The sequence below is a fragment of the Pteropus vampyrus genome, unplaced genomic scaffold, assembly GCF_000151845.1.
Source record: "Pteropus vampyrus isolate Shadow unplaced genomic scaffold, Pvam_2.0 Scaffold18, whole genome shotgun sequence".
Classification (NCBI taxonomy): Eukaryota; Metazoa; Chordata; class Mammalia; order Chiroptera; family Pteropodidae; genus Pteropus; species Pteropus vampyrus.
In genome coordinates this window covers 8,667,363-8,676,029 of record NW_011888799.1, presented here as the reverse complement: position 1 = coordinate 8,676,029, position 8,667 = coordinate 8,667,363, and the positions used below count along the sequence as shown (strand labels likewise).

The 8,667-nt window shown below is 38.5% G+C and overlaps 1 protein-coding gene across 1 annotated transcript in view; it reads right to left on the bottom strand.

Moving 5' to 3' along the window:
• The window catches only part of ENPP4 (ectonucleotide pyrophosphatase/phosphodiesterase 4), a 15,707-nt gene extending 7,256 nt beyond the window's left edge, over nucleotides 1-8,451 (bottom strand). The window contains exon 1 of the mRNA XM_011354768.2: nucleotides 8,031-8,451. The gene's annotated coding sequence lies outside the window, so the exon portion shown is untranslated. The remainder of the gene's footprint in view (nucleotides 1-8,030) is intronic.
• Between the last annotated feature and the right edge of the window lie 216 nt (nucleotides 8,452-8,667).

The following is an 8,667-nucleotide window of genomic DNA, read 5'->3' as shown; positions in this document are numbered from 1 at the left end:
TATTTCTTCTGCCCCATCCTTCATGTTCTGAATGGGATATGGGCCATTCTTAAACATCACATAAATACTAGTGTTTGGCTGCTTGCTCATATGCAGCAGCAAAAATTATTCTAAAAGCTTCATAAGAACAAATAAAAAAACAAAAATTATCCGTCTGTACAAAACAGAAATAATGCCAAGCTTTTAGAGGCTCCAGAGAGGGAGATTATTTTTCTAGTTTAATGACTGCTACCACAGAAATAGATGGTGTGAATTCTAACATGTTGGCCCATCACCAGCTCTTGTTGGAAAATACTGACATACGAAGGAGAGTAAAAAATAAATATTATTTGAGATAAAGGTCCTACCTCAATTTGTACTTATCTCAACATTCACATGAGGCTGACAGACAAAACCTACAGAGACTGGGATGCCACAGAAATTTCTGAAGAAATCCAATAACTGTTGAAATGCATTTCATCACCACGTCCTTCTTAAACATCCCTTTTACTGTCAAAGATGTAACTATTCTATCTAATATCCCAGGCTCCGAGGTCTCCCTGATTGTTCATTCTTTTTTTTAACAATCCACAAGTTACAAAAATAGCTTTCCCCCAATAAATCTCCCTGCCTCCAGTCCCTAAGGAAATAGGATATGTGATTTTGGAAGAAAGCTTCACTGTAAATGGGCAGGATACCTCTTCTATCATAACAAGAGAGAAGGAGCAAAGGAATGAGCTAACAATTGAGGGCTGGAAGTGAAGGAAACTGCATTCTCTGAGTTGCAAGAGGTAAGGTCAATTATCGAGAGGGAGTAGGGTAGTAAAAGGGTCAGACAGAGGTTTGAGGAACACAGAGAAATGGCCAATGTGGAGAATGGGAGAAAGTACAAGGAAATAGCAGGATTGGTGGTCAATGTTGACAGTGGGTGCCATGAATTTTTGAAGTGACATTGTTGATTGGTTTTCTCCAGCGATTCAGTAGCCCTAGCACAGACATGTACAAATAGGCAGCTGATCCAACCTGGGTTTGAGATTCTTCCAGAAACTGAAATATGATGAAAGAAACTGAAGACACTATCAGGCTGACATCTGAATTGCAGCATTTAAACTGAATCGAATAGAGATGCAAGAAGTAGAGAAGTTTTTAGACTAGAGGTTCTGATAAAGTTAAAGAAATGGTGTTTTAAAAGTAACTTTCAGCAAAAAGTTGCAAGAACACAGGTTTGTGGTCAGAGTGAGGTGAATGAATTCATTATTTCAGAGTAAGAAGACTCAAGGTATAGCCGTGGGAATATGCACCTACAGGTCACAGGCATAAGCAGCTGGGAGTTAAATCATGTGGTGACTAAGTTCACAAATCATTTATTGGGTTCTTCTCTCTCCAATTAGACTGCAATTACCTGAAGGCAGAGACTTTTCTTTCAAACATTACTACCTAGATGATCTGTATATGTGTAGTCATTCAAATTCTTACTGATCGAAGCTATGACCCTCTGAAAACCAGAGACTGAAGATTTGGAAGACCAAAGGCACAGAATCTTGTTTGTGAGGATCTCTGAGTCTGGAAAATCTCTAGCATTGTAACCTGATATGGGCTGCCTTCTGAGTGTGGTGCATAAATTATCTGTAGCTAGTGCCCTTCAAAAAACCAAAACCAGCATAGAATAACAAAAACCACCTCTCCGAAGAAGAGTAACAACTCTAATTAGTACGAGACATATTTCCAAAGACAAAGCCCCAGTCACATCTCAGCGTTTTCATCTATCAAGAATCTAGACAGCAGTAATCTTTTCATTCAGTGTGGTGCCCCTTGACCTAGGATTTATGCACAACACGTCTCCCACCTTGGACAGTCACAACTGGGTTCAGTCAGACAATAATATCATGCAGGCTGCTCTTCCTAGGTTCCAGCGATCTTAGAACTCGTATAGAGGGCACACAAGTCTCCATGAAAGCCTGGATTGAGAAGATCCCCGGGTTTCTTTCTGAGTATAGCTACTTCCCCGGACCAAAATATTTGTTTCCGGTAACAGAGTAGACTAAAACAGAAAATAAGTGGCACAGTATCTTAAAGATACCCATAAATACACTTTTTTAAAGTTCTTTATTTACTATCCTGGCTCTTGTCCTGAGTAATTATTCTATATTCCAAACCAATCCTACTGCACAAATTATTCTGCTAGTAAGTCAATCTGATACATGTCAAATGGAATGCATCCTCCAAATGTTCCCCCTTTCCCTAGTTCCCTAATCCTTTAAAACAGCTTCACCGTACTCTCAGTCACACAGAGATGTCCTGAGTACACCATTAGTTGCTAGCCTCGTCAATTCTATTTTCTACTACAGCATAGCAGACATAAGAATCACTGAGGGAAGCTTGTTAAAAGTGTAGCTGTCTAGATCTAGGAAACTGTGGTTCAGTCAGTCTAGAGTAGAGGCCAGGAACCCACATTTTTAACAAGTGTTTTTAAGAACTGTAGAGTTATCGATTCTTTTTCATCTCCACTGCTGCCATACTTAAAGTACTCAATGCTTCCTGTCTGGAGTACTTACGTCTGTCCCTTAACTAATCTTCCTACCTTTATCACCTTTCTCTTTAATACTCAACATCTGCTCCCAACTTAATCTTCCTAGACATAGCTCTGTTCATGACACTCCCCTAAAAAAAAATGTTCAGATTCCCCCTACCTATACAAAAAGTCCAAATACCTCAGCATTCAAGCCCCTCTATGTCCAAGCCCAACTCACATGCAAATTACTATGAAAGTTACAGAAATAATTGCCAAATTTAATTTCCATTTACCATAGTTCACTGTCACAATCTGTCTAAAATGTATTACTATAAAGACATGTAAAAGACAATAATCATTTATCCTCAATAACAGTCTGTGTTCCTAAAACACCCTAAAGTTACTTCCTACACATGAAGTCTTGCCTATTCTTTTAGGTCATTAAAAAAAATCATTCCATAAATATCTAAGATAAATAAGTTCATAACATAAAAATTCATGTATGTGCCATTTATCAGAGGATAAGAACTTTATACTTTTCAAATACATAGTACTCAAAATAGGAGCACAAATAATCAAATTAATAAATCAGCCTGTCACCTTGGAAGAGGAAAGACAAACTTGAATAAACGTTGTTTAACAACACCAAAACTTCCTTGTGATGCTGTGCTTGAGATCCATACACCATGAAGTATTATTTAAAAAATCAAGCCCTTCAAGGAATTACTACAAGTGAAATATCTTAGTAGGTCTAAAACTTTTCCAATTGAGTTACCTCTAAGAGCAGAGGGGTACCAAGACAATTCAACAAATGGTGCTGAACAACTAGATAGGCATATACCAAAAAAAGAAAAAAAGAAAAAAAAAAGAATTTAGACTCCTCATCTCATATCACACACAAAAATTAACTCAAAATAGATCACAGATCATGAAGAATAGGATGAAAAAATAACACGGAGTCACTACAGTCATGCTGCTAAATTACTAAAATCTAGTAGGTTTAGGTATGAGGAAATGATTCTATTCTTGTTTTAACTAGCCTGGAAATGTAAACTTTTGAACTTGCCAGTCCAGCATCAGTATACATCAAACTTCCCATAGCCCTCTGATTACACTCTGAAAGACAAAGAAAAAAAGTTCTTTTTTGGAACACTCTGGGTATTGGCCTAGTTGTATAAATCTTTATCATTTATTTCTAGCCAAAGCCTCTTGATTCATGTACACTTGGTTGACAACCAAAATTAAGAGCTAAAATTATGTATACACACACACACACACACACACACACACACACACACACACACACATATACACACACACTCTCTTAGAAGAAAATACAGGAGTAAACCTTTATGACCTTGGGTTAGGTTAAGTCTTCTTAGATACAGCACCAAAAGTACAAGAGAGAGATAGATAGATAGATACATAGATAGATACATAGACAGATAAATTTGACTTCATTGAAATTAAAGTTTTGTGTTTCAAAGGATATCATGATGAAAGGGAAAAGACAACCTAATGAATGAGAGAAAATATTTACAAATCATATACTTAAGATTTGCATCCAGAATATATAAAAAAACTGTAACAACTCAATAATGAAGTCATATAATCCAATTTAAAATGTCCAAAGAACCAGAAAAACACACTTCTCCAAAGATATACATAAGTGTGTGTAAATATATGTGTGTGTATGTGTGTGTATATGTGTATATATATTTATATATTATATATGGCAAATAAGTCTATGAAAAGATGTTCAATGTCATTAGTCATCAGGAAAATGCAAATCAAAACCACAATGAGACATCATTTCACACCCGCTAGGATGGATATAGTAATCAAAAAGACAAATAATAACAAGTGTTGGCAAGAATATGGAGAAATTTGAATTTTTATACACTGTTGGTAAGAATGTAAAATGGTGTTACCACTTAGAAAACACTTTACATTTTGGCAGTTCTTCAAAATAGAGTTACCACATGAATCAGCAATTCTACTATGAAGTATATGGCCAAGAGAAATTAAACATATGTCCACACTAAAACTTTTACATAAATATTCACAGCAGCATTATTCCTAAGAGCCAAGAAACAGAAACAATTCAAGCGTCCATCAAGGGATAAATAGATAAATAAAATGTTATATATCACACAATGGAATATTATTTGGTAATAAAAAGGAATGAAGTATTAATATACGTTTCAATTGAATAAACCTTGAAACATTATGCTAAGTGAAAGAAGGCAGTCACAAAAGCTCACTTATGGTATCATTCTGTTTAGATAACATCCTAGAATAGGCAAATCTATAAAAATGGAAAGTACATTAATAACTGCCTGGAGCAAAAGGTATGGGGAGAAAAGAAGAGTAAATGCCAATGGTTATCAGGTTTCTTTCTGGGGTGATAAAAATGTTCTCATATTGTTTATGGTGATGTTACACAATTCTGTAATATTTTACCCTTTAAATGAGTTAATTAGATAGCATGTGAATTGTATTGCAATAAAAAATATATATATGGTAGAGAGAAATTAAATTGTAACCTTAAAAGCATCTGAAATGCCCTGCCGCAAAACAGGAAACATCTCTGAAGTCTCATTTTATCTCAAAAATTATGTAAAATTTATACTTCATAATACAGACTTGGGTGTTTTAATATGAAAATATTTTACACTGCTTCCCACATGCAAAACAAAAGCCAAAAGGCTGTGTCTATCCCCTCTCTCTCCCAAATATATATACATATCAAAATCTTTCTTTCCCAAATCTTGAGTGAAAAGGATGATCAAAGTAATGTAGGGAGGAGGCAAGAGAACATTTTAAATGTTAAATCAAGCTATATTCAGAGACTGCAATATGCTGATCAGCTCTACAGCCAGATCATAAGGAAACCTGCAGAACAAAGAAAGATTTCTGCTGGGATTGTTAATGAACCATTTCCTCACACCAAGAAAGGAAAACAGGAAAACACCAGTCTTTAAGTCACGCCCTACACAAAATAAAATCATGCATTCCCTATGGCTAAAATGCTGGATATTGCTAGCAGGCCTTTTCAGGCTACACATGCTTATCCATATTATCAAAGGAAAACGGACAAAGTTTTTAAACTGTAATTCACCGAAACTAAAAATGATATATAAACTGGATTCCTTGACACTTGGGGCTTTTTTTCTTGCCTTGGCTTTTTGTCTTTGCTTTCTCTGTGGAGCATTACCCCTTCTCTAATAAACTTTCTTTTTTGACTCTAACTCTGGCATGTGTTTGAATTCTTTCTTGCACTCAGCTATGAAGTCTATCCATGCAGGGCTTCCCCAACTCAGGAGAATATGCCCTGTCCTGCATCAAAGGTACATATGTGTTTACTCTGGGGTCAGTAATCCCTTAACACACTGCTAGGATCAAAGTGCCTCATCCTTGGCCCCAGATTAGAAGCAGACAAAGTGGAAAGATTGTAGGCTCTGAAACCACAAGGATCCTAGAATTTGAGCTCACACTTAGATGGGCGATTTTAGGCAGATCTAACTTCTCCCAGATTCGGTCTCTTTGTGTGTAAAATGGGGATGCATAAAGTGTTATAAAAACCTGCAAATTTAGTTTCCTTTTACCTATTCTAGTTACAAAGTTAATAAGCTACAAAAAAAAAAAATCTGTACTATGACAGGCAGAATATTATTGTGGAATTACAAAATAACTAGAAATAATTTAATCTAATCCCTTCTTTTTACATATGATGAAGCTTTAGTTGAGTGCTTGCCCAAGCTCAGAAAGCAATTAGTAGCTTTACTGTGCTCTTATTAATTTTGTCTTCAACAAGTTTATGTCTAGTAACAGCAAGTTAACAAGCCTAGTAATAATCTCCAAACTACTAACAGAACTTTTCCTGCCAGAACATCTTTCATTAGCGGTGCTTGCATCTCTGTGTCTACCTCATTCTGTTCCATTCTGACAGTGTTAAACTATAAACAGAACACCAGTGAGAAGGTCTCAAGTAGTTTTCAAGGAATGACAATCACTAATTGTTATATTAGAAAACAATTTGGAAACATTCTGTAATTTTTCAAACCAAATAAATTTTGAATGGTGAGCGGGGGAAGCGGACTCATCTAGCTTCCATCCAAGTATCCTAACAGCAACCGGAAGTAGTAGGTAGTCTTCTTCAATTCAGCAGACAAAACGCACTCTACTTGGCCTGGGATAACTTTCTTACCTAGATAGAATGCATGTCAGGCAATTCTTACTGGCATTCCCGTGTGAAGTTGGGAAAATGTAACAGGTTTAGGAATATGGTGAAAGATATCTGTCACCATTAGAATGCCATCTGCTCCATAATACAAAACCTTTATTCTAAGCGCTTCACAAATACTATTTATAATGAAACTCTTAATACAGCTTTAAAACATTATTGTCCATGCACATAGATAACTTAGGTGGTTTCCTTTAGACTATTAGTTATTTTCTTAATGTTCTAAGAAAAAATATAACTACTCTTTGAGACTTTCATAGTGTAAGATTCTGAATTATCCTCCAATTTTCCAAAGCACATAAAATTGTCTAGCAAGCATCTTCAAAACAGCTAGCCATGTTACTCTCACAGTAAAATAACATCCCCACAGACTCCTTGTGTTTTCATAAAAATTTCTCCCAAATATTTTGTAGCTAACTTAAAAGCAAGGAGAAGATACTTTATTTATATTAAGTAAATTTCCTTAAATTGCCTGGAACAACCTTTGGGAAAAAGACAGAAAGAAAAGAAAATCATAATATTAAAACAAGCAGGTAGGTGACTTCCTATAGCACTTGGCAAGTTTTTGGGCTTAATTAAGTCCCCCAAATATTCTGGTGGTTAAGCAAAATCCTTCTGGAGTCAAACCTGACATAAACCTGAATCCGCCTGTAACTAGCTGTCCAATCCTGGATACATTATTTCTCTGAGCCTGACTTTCTTCATCTGTATAATGGAATGCTATTATCTCATAGGGTTGTTATACTCAGAAAAAAAAAAAAAGTGTTTTTAAAGTGCTTAACACAGTGTCCAGCCTATAAAAAGTACTTATATGTGATCTTTACCCTTTGGTTACTCAGGAAATTCCTTTTTTTAAATTGGATTATATAATTACCATAAACTCTAATCTAATATTCAGACAGATGCATGTCAGATGCGTTCGACAGCGTTTCTTTAAAATCAAACGCCAGCTTTTCCGGCCTGTCTCCCCTCATTTCACTCTCGCCCATCTTCTCCGCTCCACTGCTGTTCAGCCAACTTCCCTCTTCATCCTTCACACCACGGCCTTCCCCAACCCAAACCCACCTGCTAAACTGTCTTTCCGCTTCCCACGCCGCCCCCCTCCTTCCCCTCCGCCAGCTGTCTCCCGGCCGCTCTGGCTCCCTTCGCAGACGTCCCTGCCAGTGCCCCAGGATGTGTTGGGGGTGGAGGAGAAGGGTGTTTCTCACCACCTCTACTTTCAAAGCCCCTGATGGACTCAGATGGGGGTGGCATTTCCCTACAGAACGCTGTGCGCGCGAGGCTCACACTCACCCACTGCCGACGCCGACGGCGCTTCTATCCAGCGAGCGGAAAGCGGCGCTCGCGGAACCCGGCGCTGGTGGATACTAGGGACCAGGGAGACATGAAGGGACAGGGGCGAGGCGCAGATCCTCCTGAGGCGCCTGCGCAGTAGCGAGCGTCCCGGCCGCGATTAACAGCCCCAGCCTCCTAGAGATGTGCTCTGCTGGGGGTGGTCCGGAGTGTGCGGAGCTGCGCGGCGCTGGGCCGCGAGCGACGGCGGAACTGGCTTCAAGCCGGCGGCGACCCGGAGGGCGGTGGAATCTGAGACATGTCCTAGGATTGGATGCCAGAGCCGCGTTAAATGTAACTCCCTTTCCGATTGGTTAGATTCAGGGACCACCTGGAGACAGCTGCTTTGGGGGCGTAGAACTGGAAGTAGGAGAAGTTCGTTCCGCTCTCTAAGCATGGCCCTTTCACATCATCAGAGGACTGAGTGCCCTTCTGGGGACCTGAAACGAAGTGAGTCCCAAAACGGCCCTGGCTACTGCCCAGTCCACGCCTATTGCCACTCCCATTTTGCCCCTAGTTAATATGCATGCACTCTGCGGCTTGTGTCCTCAGGAAAGACGACTTTGGCTGCTCCAGGGCCTAGCACAAATCTAAAGCA